This window comes from Asterias rubens, chromosome 9 (genome assembly GCF_902459465.1).
Source record: "Asterias rubens chromosome 9, eAstRub1.3, whole genome shotgun sequence".
Classification (NCBI taxonomy): domain Eukaryota; kingdom Metazoa; phylum Echinodermata; class Asteroidea; order Forcipulatida; family Asteriidae; genus Asterias; species Asterias rubens.
Window position 1 is genome coordinate 18,154,993 of NC_047070.1, and position 16,835 is coordinate 18,171,827.

Sequence of the window (16,835 nt, forward strand, 5' to 3'; positions counted from 1 at the left end):
GCATGCAAAGAGTTACTCATGGAGCAATAAGTGGACCAAATTAGCCAGTTCAAAAAATAAGTATACCCGGTGTAGAGTCTTGAATATTCTTGGCTTGTAACTTCTGACATCGGCTGCAGCATGTGCTGACCCCCCCCCCCCCCCCCCACACTCACTCCTGCGCTTGGCGGTGCCCACCCGCACTATATGGTCCGGATGTTACATTATACACTGAGTCGGCCTGGGCGCATTTTAAGGCCCCGCCCCTTTACCATATTGGATCTACCCATCTCCCCTCCCGCTTTTCAATGCCACCGGATTGATCACGTGGTTCGAAATACTTTGCCGGCATGTCGCGTGATGCCTTTTTTCTGAGCAATGAGCCATTATTTTGATAAAACTATCTGTAAGGCCTATTCATGTTTCGTTTTTATTTAGTTTCAGCATGGTTTTATATACAAAACAAACCTTTCCGTACCAGCGCCGGCACGTCATGATGTCAATCCGACCGGAGATCGTTGGTTCGAATCCCACTCTAGTCAATTCTTTGTTCAACCCCAAAAATCATATCAAAAAGTTACCCAGTCAGTTTCCCTTGTGGTTTATATTGACATCTGAAACAAAAAGTCGCATCCCCCGGCTGCCGCTTCCCGGGTTGTATCGTAATTTGGGTGTGAGCCCTGGCTACACGGCAGTTAACGATTGTATGGCTTCTGACTGGCACCCCCGAACATATAGATATTGACAAAATAGGGACACCGCCAATATATAGGGCTATGTAGCTCATTTGGTAGAGCGCCGGCACGTTAATCCGGAGGTCGTTGGTTCGAATTCCACTCTATTCAATTCTTTGTTCAACCCTAAAAATCATTTCAAAAAGTAATAAGGGTTGATAAACAAACCGCGCTGGTTGGCATGGACTGACGGCAATGTTAGTAGACGCACTGGAGCGCGTGTTACAGTCTGTTGTTTTAACTTAATTCAACAACTTTTGCAAATTTTCAAATAAATAAAAAACCTCCATTTTGCCAACAGTTCAACACTATTTTAGAATATACTTTTTTGTAACGTTGTTAGAAACTGGCTTTTCGTTTGTCTTGCTTTGCGGCTACTTAATTTCCAATTATAAAAAACAACAATTATTAGAAAAACAACAACAGTAAATTACATGAGTGGTCCAATGAGAACACGTTTGTTTTGTTTTGCTCATTTTATTGTGGGTGCGTTCGTTTAGCTTCCCTGGGTCGACCCCGGTGTGTGGCGGTTTTTATTTCCAGGACGAACGTGGGTTATTATCTGCACACGTTCGTTCTGGGAAAAAAACCCGCCACACACCGGGGTCGACCCGGGGAAGCTAAACGAACGCACCCTGTATGTGAAAAGCATTTCAAGATCACGTGATAGAAGCAGACCATTGCGCGCAGCCTGATCTTCTGACGTCACACTAAAGAAAGGGCACCAGTTTCCGCTGGTGTCTACTCGCCCACGTACGGGAACATACAACGGCGAAGCGCGTGACGTCAAGGCAGACCGCCATTTTTAAAGACTAAATGGATGGCGTCAACGTCGAAACTCGAGTGCCCTATTTTATTCTACGAGAAATTCAGTTTTTACTATGTTCCATCGTCACAAATGCTACCAGAAAAGTGTGATGGTGAGTTACTAATTTGATTAAGATACTGAAGAATTGTTTTAAGTTTTCCAGCCTCCACTGTCTCCAGTTTCTGTTTAACGTTTATATCTATCTATCTAATTCTATTCTAAGGCTTTTCACCTCGATGTCGCGTATGCAGTGTACTCGACTCAAGAACTATTTGTATATGAGGTTCGTGCGAGGCGATAGCGGAACGAATCCTCATTCATGTAGTTATAGGAGTATGTGACATGCATGTAAACTGGGTTTCTACTCAGTCCTATACCTTACTGTTTGGGTTTTCCATGATGATGGTTTTAGACCCAGTTATAACTGGGGCGCTGTATCTTATCTTAGTGTACTCCTTTTTTCGAAATTTTGACATTCTACTACTACTAGGTCGAACTAGCGCTTATGAGTCAACTCGGTCCCAAGTCAACTTAGTCCCAGTCAACTCGGTCCCAAGTCAACTCGGTTCCAAGTCAACTCGGTCCCAAGTCAACTCGGTCCCAAGTCAACTCGGTCCCAAGTCAGCTCGGTCCGTATGGTTGACGGGAAGTAATTAGATGTTTTCTTTGAATTGGAAAAAATATGTCCTTTGACTTTGTACATGATCCGGGATAAGTGTGCACCGACCTTCAAAACCCATTTGTTTCTGTATTCAACATTGAAAATTACCGATTGAAAATTTTACCGATTGTTTTGGCCAAATTTCAACTAAAAAAATTCTCTTTGCTTTCAACCAGCATGGCTCTCAACAATTCATTAATTGACAAACATTAATAATTGAATCCTCTTTAATTTCTTTTCCAGTAACTTACATTTAAAATTAAATAATATAAAAACAGTACGAATTATACATAATTATTAAAAAATAGAAAGGAAATTAATGTTTGGTTAAATTATGAATAAAACTTTCAAACCAACTTATAATAAGAATACAAAATAGTTTTAAAAATCTACTAATTGAAAAACTAAAACTAAAATTAATGTTTGGTCGAAAATAAAAAACGAATATAATATTGATCAAATAACTTGGGTTGCGGCCCCCCGTGCCCGGGCCCGTGCGTGCAATGCTTTCCTGTCTTGGGACCGAGTTGACTTGGGACCGAGTTGGCTTGGGACCGAGTTGACCGGTACCCGAACTAGTGCCCCAGCGAAATCATAATATTAATATAGTCTGAGGTAAGGCAACATTTTCAAGGACGTCACACCAAAAATGCCCCAAAATGACGGAAATACCCAATGAGTTACCTTCAAAACTGCCAATTGGCCTCTTGCTTCATATGTTTGATTGACCCTGTGCGAGCTTCGTGGTTCCCAGAAGCGTGGACATAATTTGTACTCAAAGTCAAACAAAGCACAGATCACATATTTTTCTTCTTTCTATGACGAACGGACGTGTGCAGATAATGAGTTAATCACCCACGTTCGTTCTGGAAATAGAAATAATACCAATGATCCGGACCCCAGTGCACTGCACATCTGCGCATAGCAAAAAAACGGCTCTAGATAGGCAAGAAGAGATGGTTGGTCCAGTAGATTGCTCGTAAATCATCATTTTTAGCCAGAAATATTTCCGTTAGTGCAATTTCGTGCTTGGTATTACATTTCAAATATATGGAGAGGCCATTTGGTATTTGGAGGTAATTCGTTTGGTATTTCCGTAATTTTGGGGCAATTTTGGTGTGACATCCATGAAAATGTTGCCTTACCTCAGACTATATTATGAGTTCGCTGGGGCGCCAGTTGGACTCTAGGCCAAACTTTGAGGTCATTACATGTATGACTAAAACAAAAGAAATGTTGTCTGAGCAATATCTCGAGAAGTACTTGTCATATCAACTCCAAACTTGGTTTGCTTGGGACGCCCCCCCCCCCCCTCCCCAGAGGTCTGTTGATGTTGGACTATAGGAATTGTTTTTAAATTATGTCTAAAACAAATGAATGTTGTCCGAGCAATATCTCAAGAAGTACTTGTCATATCAACTCCAAACTTGGTTTGTGGACTGGTTTTGGGATTCCTACAAAGCCTATTACTTTTGCACCCAAGCCAAATGTCAAGGTTATTAGGGCTTAAACAAAAGAAATGTTGCCTTCCCACCATACTATTCCCTCTGCCTTCCCTCGCACCTTCTCATCTATCCTTCTCCACTTAGCTTTCCCAGCCTTCTACCCAACCCATTTTGACTATGATTAAATCTCCTTTAAAACAAAATGTAATGCAGAAAGAGTAGAAATTTGGGTGGGGGGAGTTGTAGTGTGGATGAGTGTTTTCACCCATTGGTCTTTCCCACCTACATGGCAGAATATCCGCAGCACAACATAGCACAACACTGGCTAAGATTATTTGTGAAAAAATCCCCTCACTGTTCTACATGTGTCAAATGTCAAGCAATGAACTGGCTTGCAGTACATTTGTGTTTTTAAACACGACTTTTTATGTTTTCTTTACATGTTTTCTTTACATATAGCTTAGCTACAGACACACCATTGTCAGATAAAGCCAACCTCTTCAGATGTAGATGCATGATGGGAATATAGCCCAGCTTCAACCATTCAATGATGACTTCTTCAACAGGAGGGAAGAGGTAAATTTAAGATTAAGCATTAGTTTTAGATGCATCTTATACACAACGTGTATACCAAAACTCAATTATTTCACTGCAACAACGATACAGAATGAATAATTAAATCCTCACCTTTAAAATTCTATTAGCTACACCAACAGAGTTGTTTAACACTACGTGTTGCTCTAAACGATCCGTGGTGCAATGTCATGTGTGACTGATAACTTAATAGAATTGTTTATATTTCTTTGGTATGTCACAATGAAACCAGCACTTAACCATGCAAAGAAAATAAACACTCTCATTAAATGTATCAGGAATTGATTTCATTTCTCATGAGTTTGCTCAACCTTGGCTGTAAGTTATACCTCCCGTGCCGAATACAATGGTGACAGTTTGTCAATTTTCAAATTGAAGATCACACAACAGTTGTGAGAAAAATGGGAGATTACCTTTTTTCCTTACAATTTTACATCAAATTGTAATTGTCAAATGTATAAAAAGCTGCATTTATGTTTAAGTACAAAAAGATTCCCCCCTACCAGAGTTAAATCGTCACTGACTCCCCGCCTAGAAACACACCACAACTTGTGAAGCAAGTGTTTTGGGATTACCTCTATGGCGCCCTCTTTTGGTCAAAGCATTGTCATAAAATGAAAAAAAATAAAAATCTTGAACCAATTACTGCGGGGTCCGAATCCCTCTTTCCTAGTTGATGTATTATTGTTGTTTAATATTTCATGATTTACTGATTTATTGCTCATGACTGTTGTAAACTCTGTGATGTAGTTATACATGAACTTTGAATAGCCTCCCTAAATGCATACCGATTAAGGCACTTTTGCATGCTTCATCCTCTGGAAGGGGCAGCAAGTTGTGCCACCATATGCTGTGCTTCCCAAGTGGGTGCTTTGGGGGTTCAATGAATCCCTGACCTGTCTTGATCTTATTGTAATTTGTTTGCATTTAGGCTAGCTGCAGACACACCATCATTAGATGAAGTCTAGCTCTCCATCAGAAGTAGATGCATGAAGCTATCAAGATTCAAGGATATCTTCTGACAGGTATTCAATTAAACTATGTGGACAACCATTAGTCTTTTTGAGATATGGCGGACACTACAGGAGTACACTGTTTGGTTTGGGTGTACATGTATACAGACAAATTGTGTTGTAGCATTGTGATGTAGCATTGTGCCCGCCATATCTCACAAAGGCTTATTAATTTAAGGTGCATCAAGAGATTTTGGACAGTTTGACGATACAAGGCTTTAAGTTAAAAGTTTGTCTTTCAATTTTTTTTTAGCAGTACAGTGTTCTGGCTTTAACATCAATTTTGTTAAAACATTAAAAACTTAAAGAGTTGAAGTGTCACTGGATCCCCACCCAACAAAACACCCCCCCAAAGTGTACGTGCGAGAAAACAACAACAACATTGGGCATCTTTTGTGTTATGCTTATTGTTAAAAGCAAGTGTTTTAGATTACTTGTATTGCACCCTCTTATATTCAAAGCATTATCAAGCATTCATAAATACCGCAGACAGATTCGGTATCCCTATTGGTGGAGAGTGCGTCAGGTGGGGGTGTTTAAACGGTTGAGCTGTTAATAACTGATTGTTAGCGCACAACCTTGTTCCCCGGGGTGATTGATCTTGCCGCGGCTTTAGCCCATGGATACAAGGATGCATACTATGCTCACGAATGCATATCCAAAAACTGTCTCATAAAAATGCACCACACGTACCGAGCTCAGACTTGGGAAAAGATAATTTTTTAGAGAATTTCCTACTTTATCACTCTTTTTTTACCAAGTTGGCATTTAGGAATGGGAATAAAAGGGTATTGAATGTTCTTTAATGGCTGTTTAAAACCTTGAAGGGTTGTGGCCAAGCAATAAACACGCCCACGACCCTGCAGGTTTTAAACAACTGTTGAAAACCTCGTCGCTACCCTTTTTTTCCCGTTGTATTATTATTTGATGCAGTTGAAGGAGAAAGAGCAACATATCCCTTTCAACAAATATTGTTTTTATTTTGTTTTCATTTAGGCTAGACTTGTACAAACACGCCATTGTCACATGAAGTCTACTTTTCCAGTAGTAGATGTATGATGAGCATGCTGCCCAGTGTCAAGGATGTATTCCCCAGCAAAAGGTAAGCACCAGTTTCAACAACTGATGGTCCCAAATGTTCCTTATTCGGATTGACTCTTTACAAGCTTGGCCCTACAACAGCCACTGCAAAAAGGGTTGTATTCTTATTATTTATTTCATCTTATCACAGCATGCAATAGAAGGATCATGTTTTCCTTTGTGCTGGTTACTCCTCGAGTTGGGCTTTGCCCGTAGTCTTAGATCTCAAGGATTTTTCTCCCTAGGGGGGCCCTGTAGAAAAAGGCAATACAACGGAAAAATGGAGAAAAACAATATAGAGTGTCAACAGCCACTAGGTAATAAATATACGGCTAGATGCTAGATGCTAGATGTTGGCTCTTGTTTGTTCTTGTCACACTATTATTAACATAAATGACCTATCACCTGATTTGCAACTTTGCATGTCCATGAGTGAAGGTGTCATGATTCGCCATTGATTGCCTTTAAATTGAAGTATGTAGCGCTGGTAGAGGCATTGCGTTGAACACACATGGTGTGAAGTTTTCATCCCCACAAAATGGTGATGTTTTGGAAATAACTCATCAAAACACTTGGAAGATTTACAATTCATGGACAGTTGTCTACAACTGAAGATGTCGGCTTTATTTTGGTATTAATACAAAATGTAAAGCAGACAATAACAACAGTTTGAAAAAATATGGCTTGTGTTTTACCCAAAGATTGATGTTTCTTAAGTTCTGTGAAGAGAATCAATCCCCATGCACTTACTTGAGTGGGATATGAACCCATGACCTTTACCATTCTAGAGCAGATGTCTTACCACTAGACCACTGGGCATACTGACAACTCCAACCATGTTTTTTTCTTCTTTTGACACAAGTTAAGCTGAGGGGTGAATGTTGTGACTTACTACAGTTGAGTAATTACTTCAAAAACACTAATGAAGGAATGTGGTCAATATTTTGTAAAGTGCTTTTAAAAACCCCGTTATGAGCACATCATAGCTACAACTTGAGAAACAGCACACACTTTCGTGTTTGATTTATTTTTGTTTTGTTTGTTTGCATTTAGGCTAGCTGCTGACATAATTATGCCAGATGAAGTCTTCCTCTCCAGAAGTAGATACATACATGAAGCCCACCCTCAAGGTTTAAGGATGTCTTCATCAACAGGTAAATTGAACTTTTTGAACAACCATTCATTTCAGATGCATGGAGAGATTCTGGACAGTTTGATGATGCTAGGTTTTAAAACAAAATGTTATTTTACTCTAGTTTTATTTCAATATGGTTGACCCTTAAGAGACCATTCCTTGACGTATAATCGTCACCATGCCTCGGTTAACACTTGTCCTCTGGCCAAAAGCCAGTTCAAACAACGTAGCAACAATCAATATTTCACTCTTAGTGTTCTTGCTGGCTTAGTTCATCTCTGTATTAAGTTTCAATAATTCACTAATTAAAGCTTAAATCTTGGTCCACGTTGCATAAAAAGGCATCATCAGAGCCTACTGCATCATTTTCGAGCATAAATTCAAAACTCAAAATTTTGCCCAAATTTGACAAAATGCCTGGACTTTTTGACCCTTTTTTGCAAGTTTCAATTATTCACTAAATAAAGCTTATGTCTCGGTCCAAGTTGCATAAAAACGCATCAGTAGAGCTTACTGCATCATTTTGAAGCATAAAATCAAAACGCCAAACTTGGCCCAAATTTGACAAAAATTCCTAGACTTATTACCCCTTGACGTTTTTTCAATTTTTGACCCTTTTTTGCAAGTTTCAATAATTCACTAAATAAAGCTTATATCTTGGTCCAAGTTGCATTAAAAGGCATCAGTAGAGCCTACTGCATCTTTTTAGAGCATAAAATAAAAACTCAAAATTTTGCACAAATTTGATAAAATGCCTGGACTTACCCCTTGACGTTTTTTCAATTTTTTACCCTTTTTTCAAGTGTCAATAATTCACTAAATAAAGCTTTTATATCGGTCCAAGTTGCATTAAAAGGCATCAGTATTGCCTACTGCATCATTTTAGGGCGTAAAATAAAAACTCCAAACTTGGCCCAAATTTGATAAAATGCCTGGACTTACCCCTTGACCTTTTTCAATTTTTGACCCTTTTTTGCAAGTTTCAATAATTCACTAAATAAAGCTTATATCTTGGTCCAAGTTGCATTAAAATGCATCAGTAGAGCCTACTGCATCTTTTTAGAGCATAAAATAAAAACTCAAAATTTTGCACAAATTTGATAAAAATGCCTGGACTTAGGCCTACCCCTTGACGTTTTTTCAATTTTTGACCCTTTTTTGCAAGTTTCAATAATTCACTAAACAAAGCTTATATCTTGGTCCAAGTTGCATTAAAAGGCATCAGTAGAGCCTACTGCATCTTTTTAGAGCATAAAATAAAAACTCAAAATTTTGCACAAATTTGATAAAAATGCCTGGACTTGCCCCTTGACGTTTTTTCAATTTTTGACCCTTTTTTCAAGTGTCAATAATTCACTAAATAAAGCTTATATATCGGTCCAAGTTGCATTAAAAGGCATCAGTAGAGCCTACTGCATCATTTTAGGGCATAAAATAAAAACTCCAAACTTGGCCCAAATTTGATAAAATGCCTGGACTTACCCCTTGACGTTTTACAATTTTTGACCCTTTTTTGCAAGTATCAATAATTCACTAAATAAAGCTTATATCTCGGTCCAAGTTAAAAAAGGCATCAGTAGAGCCTACTGCATCTTTTTAGAGCATAAAATAAAAACTCAAAATTTTGCACAAATTTGATAAAATGCCTGGACTTACCCCTTGACGTTTTTTCAATTTTTGACCCTTTTTTGCAAATTTCAATAATTCACTAAATTAAGCTTATATCTCGGTCCAAGTTGCATAAAAAGGCATCAGTAGAGCCTACTGCATCATTTTAGAGCATAAAATCAAAACTCTAAACTTGGCCCAAATTCGATAAAATGCCTAGACTTACCCCTTGACGTTTGTTTCAATTTTTTACCCTTTTTTGCAAGTTTCAATTATTCACTAAATAAAGCTTATATCTCGGTCCAAGTTAAAAAAAAAAGGCATCAGTAGAGCCTACTGCATCTTTTAAGAGCATAAAATAAAAAATAAAAATTTTGAACAAATTTGATAAAATGCCTGGACTTACCCCTTGACGTTTTTTAAATTTTTGACCCTTTTTTGCAAGTTTCAATTATTCACTAAGTAAAGCTTATGTCTAGGTCCAAGTTGCATAAAAAGTCACACTATAGCCTACTGCATCATTTTAGAGCATCAAATAAAAATCAAAATTTGGCACAAATTTGACAAACTGCCTTGACGTTTCAAGGATGTCTCCATCAACAGGTAAATTAAACTATATGAACAACCATTAATGTAAAGACGCTGGACACTACTGGTAATTGTCGAAACCCAGTCTTCTCACTTGGTGTACCTCAACATATGCATAAAATAACAAACCTGTGGAAATTTTAGCTCAATTGGCTGCAAAGTTGTGAGATGGTAATGAAAGAAAAAACACCTTTGTCACACGAAGTTGTGGGGTTTCAGTTGCTCAAAATCAAATTTGTGGAAAATTATGTCTTTCTGAGGGAGCCGTTTCTCACGTTAACTATCAACCTCTCCCCATTACTAGTACCAAATAAAGTTTATGCTAATTGTTTTGAGTATTAGACTGATCCATTAAGCTCCGCCCCATTGCATATTGACCAATCACAATGCAACAAAGGGCCAAAAAATAAAATCCGACATGCATGTGCGTATGCTTGGCGCACTTGGCAGCGTTGTGCAGAAAGGCATTGGAGAGGCTTACATGTTCTTGCTTACACTTGCGTCCTGGGTGGGGCCTAATGGATCGGTCTATTACCAATAGTGTCCACTGCCTTTAAGATGCATCAAGAGATTTTTGACTGTTTGATGAAAGGCTCTTAAACAAGTTTGAAACTCTTTTAAATAATTGTTTTTTGTGGTCTGGATTGTACATCAAGTACAAAGATTCTCCAGCAAGTTGAACAAGTGGAAGTGTCACTGAATCCTCACCTAACTAAACATCCCAAAAGCGTATGAGCAAGAAAAAAAAAAGAAAAAAAATTGGGTCATCTTTTGCGCTAGGTTTATTGTTAAAAGCAAGTGTTTTGAGATTACTTTGATGGCACCGTCTTATGGTCAAAGCATTATCAAATTATTGCTGCAGTTGAAGGAGAAACAACATCACTCCCCTTTCACAATATTAACTTTTTAATTTTATTTTTTATTTAGCCTGGCTACAGACACTTCATTGTCAGATGAACTCCACTCTCCAGAAGTAGTTATGCATGAGGGGAATGCTGCCGAGTGTCAATATAGAACGATGTCCAGCAACAGGTAAGCACATGTTTCAATATGTGGGTTTAACAACTAATGCCCCCAAATGTTCCTTATTGTGTCTCAACAAAATAAAATGGTTCTTTTACGTGTGCTACACAACACAGGACCAACTGCTTTTTGTCCCGTCCAAAAGCAGAGCATAAGTTTCTTGATTAAGGACACAGGTGTCACGACTCTTGAACCCACACTCTGCTGAAGACCAGAGCTTGCGTCCAGTGCTTTTAACCACTAGGCCATGACACGCCACAAAACTACCTTCAACTAAAGTAATTGGCAAAACAAACTCTTGCCCCTGAAAACTCCAAATGGTTGGGATCACAATGGTCAGATCTTGCAGCTGTTCTGTGCATTTTCATACCTGCTATGGTCTCTTAAAAGTTAAACACTATAAACCTGTGCCAAAAAGGATTTTATTTTATAGATAACGTATTTGGCAAACAATTTATATGATGGTCAAAGTATTATCAGATTGTTGGTGCTATTGAAGGAAAACAACACCGCACTCCTTTCAAAAAATATTGTTCTTATTTGTTTACATTTAGGCTAGAGCCAGACATGCCATTGTCAGATGAAGTCTACCCCTCCAAAAGTAAACGAATCCTGCCCAGTGTCAAGATACAACGATGTCTTCTCCTGCAAAAGGTAAGCACTAGTTTCAAAATGTGGGTTTAACAGCTATCTACCCCAAACGTTCATTATTTGAATTGATAACTTACAAGCTTGGTCTTAAATCAGCAACTGAAAGGTTTAGAAAACATTCACACTAAATAATCAAGAATGTCTTCATCAACAGTTAAATTGAACTGTATGAACAACTCTTAAATTGAGATACACCAAGATATCTTGGTAAGATTGATGGTGACAATTTGTAAACAATTTAATTTTGTTTTCCTCTGGAAATGTTGAAACTTTTATTTCAGATATCAGATTAAAACATCTGTCAATGGTGTTGAGTGACAATTCATTGAGCAATTCATCATGTCATAACATTCGGAAACTGCGTGCATCGCAATAATTAAAGACAATGAACCTGTTTATTTTGTGTTGAGTTGTTGTTTTGAGTATAAAGTTTTTGTTCCTGTTGCTATGTTGAAATTTGATCAGAAAAACTAGCCCCACCGTTGCTTATGTTTTTTGTTTTTTTAAATTAAAAGTGAAATCAAAGTACCTTTGCCTCTGACGACCAGTGTAAAACTATTCCAATAAAGATTTTTTATATTTCAATGCTATGCCTTTTCCATCGTCTTGTTTGGATCCAGTCCATAGTGAGACACTAATCAAAATGTTCTATTATTTTTACATGATGCAACATTTTTGGAATTTTACACAATTTATTACAGTTCTATAATGAAATACCATTACTTCTTTTTTGTTTCAACTGCAGCTAGGTTCATTCTTGATGCGAATGTGATACAAATTTTGAGGTCACAAATTTGCAAAAACAAATTGCATCAGTTGGCTTGTACTCAACTCTTGCAAAACATTCCACCAGCCTGCTCACAAAACTCTTCCTAACTTAAGATTAATCTTAGGACTTAGGACGAGTCCCAACTCTGCACTGTAGCATGCAGACCTTAAGATTAATCTCTTGCCTAACTCGAGATAAGACGAGTCCTAACTCAAGTCCTAAATCGACGGCTAGCTTTCTTCTCTAATGGTAAATGCTCAAACTACCCTTGTGATATTCTTATCCTTCAATACTTCTTATTATTTAAAAGCTAAATAAAGCATTGTTTGTTCTTTGTTTGCATGACACAGTGAGGGTCACATCTCTAGAGAGGTCTACTCATCAACCAAGTAGATGTCTGAGACCTGCAGCTGATATGCTACCTAACAATGTGTAACGAGTCTCGTAAATGAACTGCTCCCATTTTAATAAAAGGTAAGGGAAACTCCTGAACAATAAAACAGTTGTCAGTTCATAAAGATGTCTTAGTTTCCTTTTTCATCAAAATTCAGCACTACCTTCTCTGGGTAGTTCCAACTGTTACTTATTTATTCTGTTTGGGACGGGGAGGAGGGGCTAGTGGGATGCAAAGAAATTGGAAATTGTTTCATGCAAATTGATCCTAGGGGGGAGGGGGGGGGTTGCTGCTCCAAAATATTGGGGAACATTGTTGAACAGAGAGAGCAAAACAAGATTTTTTACCTAGAAATTGGCTCTGATATTTGTTCCTGTGTAGAACTTCAACAAATTCAGCAAGTACAACAAAAGTCACCTTTGAAAGTGTCATCTGAATTACTTGTGTATGTTTCAAAAATACAAGTTTTTATACTAAAATCCTATTGCAGGTTAAGCCAGCATTTTTGAAAAGTCATCAACCGTATAATCCATTTTGCTGAAATAGTAATTAGTTTCTTCACAAAGCACTACATAAAGAGCTGTTTACATTTCATGGTTCTACTTTAATCATCTGTTCATGTTTCCTAACTTTTGATACTTGAGAAGCTCAAGTGAAAATTGTTAAGGTCGCATTAAAACTATGGTCTGTATTTTGATTTTATCTGCAGATATTTCTGTCTGATCCAAAAAGTATATTCCTGAGATCTGCCTGTGCCTAACATTGGCCTATCGTCTACACATCAACACATAGATGTGTGAAGCTAAAAACAGGTATGTGATTTTCCCATGCGTTGTGTTATACTAACATCAAAGTGGGCTGTTTTAGCAGCACAAAACAGACTTCACCCCACATACCACATGCCATAACATTCTTGGGAGATCATGCTGGCACCACGCCTAACCAAGATGAATGGCCCTCCCTACAGATTGATTACAGATTACAGATTAAAAAAATTAGTACATGTTTTTATTAACAAAACCCCTTAGATAAACAGATTAAATCATTCACACTAAAAACTAACAAAATCAGTCATCTTTCTAGTAGAAACCATCATCTTTTCTCATCCAAAGTTATTTTCACAAACCTGGGGTAAAATGATTCTGCATCTTCAAATTTATAAGTGAAAGAACCAGAGAGCAGTGGTTTAATCAGACATTTATATTTGGGGGATGTTAATGCATCAAACCAACCAAAATGTGCGTTTTTAATCCAAGGGGGGGGGGAGTATACCAGTGCCAAAAAGTTTGTTGAAATTCACGTGTCTCAACTTAAAACACTCATAAATTTTGGTTTTGACATTGCCACAGGTTTGATGAATATTGAGGTAGATGCTCTTAGTGAAATTTGAACCGTCAGATTTCATTGACAAACTCAAATTGGACGGGCTGTTCATTTGACCTTTCCATTTGTCATATACCAAAATGGGTTAGCTTTATACAATTGTTTTCTTAACTTTTCACAGCATGAGAACGCTGATATGCTTCAACCAAGTGTGTTGCAAATAACCATTACTACGATCATGAAAGGTTAAAAGATTGAGGAGAGCAACGCTTCAAGGCATTCTACGCATCAAGTCATTATGGATGAACAACCGACCAACTTGTTGATTACATTTGTAAACGCGTAGACTTTTTAACTAACGATGTTTAGTACATTTCCTTACTTCTACATGAATGTTATTGTAAAAAGTAAGTGCACCATTTGCAAGCAAGCACACAATGTTTATTTTAAACTCATTAAGTCAGAGATCTGGGTAGTAATGTTTGGACTGGAAGTAAAAAGCACTGATTGTGCAATGGTACGATTACTGGCTATGTGATGGTTCAATGAATAGTGGAATGAGTGGTTTGATAAAATAGTGGTGTGGTGGCCAAGCTCTGGACTAACCTTACCAGGATAAAATTGCCCAGATAACACTGCTTGCAAGGTGCACCTATTTTATTCAAAAATTTAATTTAAAACAATCTTAAAGTATTACAGACATGGTATTTTTTCAGATTTCGGATTTCAATTTAACTCAACTGAACAAGTCTGTGCAAAAGCCCCAAAGCAAACACCACATGTACTTGAAGGTCAATAAAATGTTCCTTCCTCATTCTCAAAGGCCAAAAGCCTTTAATATAAGTACTTCTATTTTCATTTTATGACTTTGTGTTCATGAGCTACAATGGACAAATCCTTGAAAGAAATGAAATAAAATTTCTAAATCCAAAGCTTACATTTTGTGAGAATGTTCTTCACAAATGAGGTCTTATTTGTGACTGCTCAAGTAAAACCCTATTTACTTTTGACCCAATTTGGGGATAAGCAGTGAGATTTTGGTATTTACCTTGAAAATTCTAAAAAATATGCTGAGTGAAAATATGGTCCATTGGCTCAATTATATTCAATTTCATGGTTGTCCCACATTTATTGTAGTTGCCAAATGTTTGGGGTTTTAAAATCAAACTGATGAATGCGCACAGAATGTCTGCAAAACAGACATCTTTGCTATAATAGCTTAACATAAAAACCTAACTTGATGACAAGTTTGCAGGTTGAGTTGAATGAATTTACTTTTGAGTGTAGTTAATCCACTTTGTAATGAGCAGCAGAGAGCTGTTTATAATATAAAACATTATGCGAAACGGCTGCCTCTGAAGTAACGTAAAGTTTTTAAAGTGTACCTCAAAATCATTAAACCTTAAAGGCACTGTACATGTTTGGTAATTACTTTAAATATATATTAGCATAAAACCTTACTTGGTAAAGAGCAACAGAGAGCTGTTGATAGTACACATTGTGAGAAACGGCTCCCTATGAAGTAATGTAGATTTTGAGAAAGAGGTAATTTCTCACTAATATAATAAAAGACTTCTGGCAAGAAGCCTTTTCTTCCTATCTGAAAGCACACTTTTTTTGTACACCAAAGGTGTTTTTTTCTTTCATCATTTTCTTGCAACTTCAACGACTGAGTGAGTCCAAATTTTCACAGGTTTGTTTATTATGTTGAGATACACCAAGTGAAAAGACTGGTCTTTTAGACAATTACCAAACGTATACCTCCCCTTTAAAAGAAATACCTGTCTAAAAGATTGGACTTTTGAACTGGAAAAACCCATAAAAATGCACAAATTGTATGCCCTAAAACGTTACTCAAGATTTGGGGTTTACTTAAAAACTTGCCCAAACAACTTAGAGGTGTCAATTAATGTTTGTTTATATAAATAAGACAACTGAAATAAGTCTAATATAAAACTGAACCAATTAGTGTAGAAATTATCACTCTCTCACAAGATTAAAGAATTGTTTTTTGCTACCGTGAAAGTAATAGTCTTAAGTGGATAATTAAAATGTATCTTATTATATGGAGTTGTCAAATAAAATAATTCTATAAATGTAGCAAAACATCTCTCTCCTTCCATTATTTTAGGTTCATTATTGTACAAGCAATGTATTATGGTTACATTTATTAAAGTCATTTTATCCTAGACTAAACAAAACTTGAATAAAAAAAAATCCACCCCTGCTAAAAAATAGACTGGACCCATTCAGTGATATTATCCAACAAAAATGACGGCGGAAAAATAGGTCTAAATATCCTCTCAATAAGATCACTTTAAGTAACACCTTTAAGCCCCCTTAAAAGACCGTACCTTTAAATAGTACCTTAAAATAAATAATTTCGATATTTAAAAAAGTTCCACCCCTTTAAACTCAATTTGAAAGAAATTATTACTAAACCTTTGCCACACCTTTAAGCCACCAAAAAGACCCTTCCTTTAAATGTTTTCTAAAAATAAACCATTTCAATATAATTAAAAAAAGTAATACATTGCTTTAAAAAACACCTTTAAATTGATTGTTACTGTCACTTTAATCAAGTCCATTCAACAATGACGTCCCATAAACCTCTACCCACTTAAACTGACTACAGTCTACCAAGCACTCGCCCTTCAAACCTTTCCCAATCCGATGTCAGACCCCCCCCCCCCCATCTCACCGAGCCCAGCCCATCGCCCCATGCCCTCATCCCAAACCATCCCTCTCAACTCCCATCTCAACACGTCCATCCGATCCCCCATCCCCTCATCCCAAACCATCCCCCATCGCGCCCATCTCAACAAGTCCGTCCCATCGCCCCAAGCCCTCATCCCAAACCATCCCCCTTAACTCCCATCCCAACACGTCCACACCATTGCCCAAAGCCCTCATCCCAAACCATCCCCCTAAACTCCCATCTCAACAAGTCCGTCCCATCGCCCCAAGCCCTCATCCCAAACCATCCCCCTAAACTCCCATCCCAACACGTCCACCCCATTGCCCAAAGCC

At 37.6% G+C, this 16,835-nt stretch overlaps 1 long non-coding RNA gene across 1 annotated transcript; it reads left to right on the forward strand.

Moving 5' to 3' along the window:
* The first annotated feature begins 1,541 nt into the window (after nucleotides 1-1,541).
* LOC117294906 lies at nucleotides 1,542-15,269 on the forward strand. Its single transcript, XR_004519585.1, has 10 exons — nucleotides 1,542-1,633; nucleotides 4,087-4,203; nucleotides 5,153-5,246; nucleotides 6,231-6,336; nucleotides 7,368-7,468; nucleotides 10,573-10,677; nucleotides 11,223-11,322; nucleotides 12,439-12,562; nucleotides 13,192-13,294; nucleotides 13,987-15,269. It is a non-coding gene; the product is annotated as an uncharacterized LOC117294906 (long non-coding RNA).
* The last annotated feature ends 1,566 nt before the right edge of the window (nucleotides 15,270-16,835 follow it).